General features: G+C 54.1%; 1 protein-coding gene across 1 annotated transcript in view; it reads left to right on the forward strand.

The window, feature by feature from the left end:
- Positions 1-1,901, forward strand: part of LOC104496392 (cell adhesion molecule 1-like) — a 7,645-nt gene that overhangs the window by 2,825 nt on the left and 2,919 nt on the right. The window lies entirely within an intron of this gene.

Here is a 1,901-nt window from a genome sequence, read left to right on the forward strand (position 1 = left end):
GAGGTGGCGAGTTTGTCAGCTCGTGTTTAGCCAGTGAGCTCTGGAGGCCCGCTGGTGGGAGGTGAGAGCTGCCTAGCTGTTGTCTCAGGTGCGAGAGAGCGTACAAGCTCTCGTTGGGCACCATAAGTGTGTGGCTGTGCTCAGGAGCGGCTGTCTGCGGAGCTGGAGTTAATTCTGCCCCATCCCCTCCATTCCACCACCCAAACTCCTCCTGCACAGCCCCGCCGAGCGCTCGCCTTCCCTTCGCTCCCTCGGGCTTCGCGAGGCTCCTGGGCACGTGCGACCGCGATGCCCATGCCAGCAGTAGCAGCTCGGCCCGTTAGAGCTGTGCCCCCCGGATCACGAGGGCTTTCAAGGCTGTGTTAACAGAGAACCTGAATAGCCGAGGGTGCCTTAGCACAAGATCCCACCGGCTGGTTGGTGTAAACCTTCCCCCTTCTATTTAATGAGGTTGGGTCCTCAGTTTTTCCTCGTGGTTTAAATAATGTCTGTGAGCAGTTCCGCTATAGCTGTTACATTTATCTTCCAACAGTCATTTATCTTCTACGGTCCCCGTAGCCCGGTGCCAGCTCCTCTCTCTATCCACACACACACAAACACAGCTTGCTGGGTTTCATTCCTCAGCCAGCAGCGCCAAGAAGGTGTTTGAAGGAACAGCCGTTACTTCAGTCACCTCTAAACCTGCTCTGTGGAGCTTTCAAGTGGGAGACAAAAAGCAGGTTCTTGTGGCTTTGGGGGTTTGTTTTTTTTCTTTTTAAACATGCGCTATGCTTCAGAATTCAGGGGAAACCTGTTTTCTTGCCTCATCCTTCAGTTCTTTTGGAGCAGGGTTTGCAGCATGGCCAGTGAGTGCCTGCTTTGCCCCAACACCCATCACGCAGCTGGTGTCTTCGTCACGTGCTCGGGCCAAGCCTTAGTTCACAGAGCAGGCAGGACAGTGGATGTTTGTGATTAAGGAGGGGACCGTTGATCTGAGCTGCCATTGGCACAGAGAGATGGGGTGCCCTGGTGCCAAGGGTAACACAGCTCTCCTGTCTCCCCTATTATCCACTCCCTAATTAGGAGAAGAAATTAGCCGGGGTGGAGGAGGGGTTCTCTGTGTTGGTGTGGGGCCAGCCCTCCTGGGAACATGTTCCCAGCACAGACCTCGTGGTCATCGCTCAGGCTTGGTTACCTCCTAAGTTCTATCGAAGCGGAGTTGTGCTGCTCTGCTGTAATGATGCTCGCTTCAGAGAGCCCAGCGAAGTTTGGAGGCACCTCCTCTGCAGCCAGCATCAGGAGAGAGCTTTGCGCTTCCTTCAGCAGTGTGCACGCTCCCCCTGCTCTCCCATGGACTTCAATGTCTTCTGTGACACGATCTGTAGATTTATTCCTGCATAATTGGAACATGTGATGATCTCGAATGGAGCCGTTCTGTTCTTTCCAGAGAAAAGCCACAAGTGACTCATTAGTCCATTTGATCATCTGGGTGGTATTTACACATATTTGTTCTTCATTAGCTCGGAAGCGTGTTTGTCACATTTGAACTAGGCAGTTGCTTAATCACGTTGATCAGAGCAAGGCTGAGGTGCCTTTGGGGGTTCCGGGGTTTTGGAAGCTGCAGCTCTGTTGCACAAGCTCTCAGTGTTCCTTTTCCCCGGGTTTGGCCTCGCTAGCGCCAGGTGCTTTCATGGGGAAGAGATTCGCCGCTCCTTTGTGGTCATTTCTGAGCTTGGCTGTCACACTCCTGTGTGTGCAGTGCTCGTTACCCGTGAAGTCCCGGCCTGTTTCTCGCTGTACTGGGTTATTTCTCACTGAGTCTCTTTGTCCAGCTCGGTGCCCCGAGATCCTGATGCGCAGGAGGTTGCTGTCCGGGGAGACGGCCAGTTGCCCTCCTGAGGGAACAGCCACGCGATGCGGGT

The sequence above is a fragment of the Buceros rhinoceros genome, unplaced genomic scaffold, assembly GCF_000710305.1.
Source record: "Buceros rhinoceros silvestris isolate BGI_N320 unplaced genomic scaffold, ASM71030v1 scaffold33307, whole genome shotgun sequence".
NCBI classification, from domain to species: domain Eukaryota; kingdom Metazoa; phylum Chordata; class Aves; order Bucerotiformes; family Bucerotidae; genus Buceros; species Buceros rhinoceros.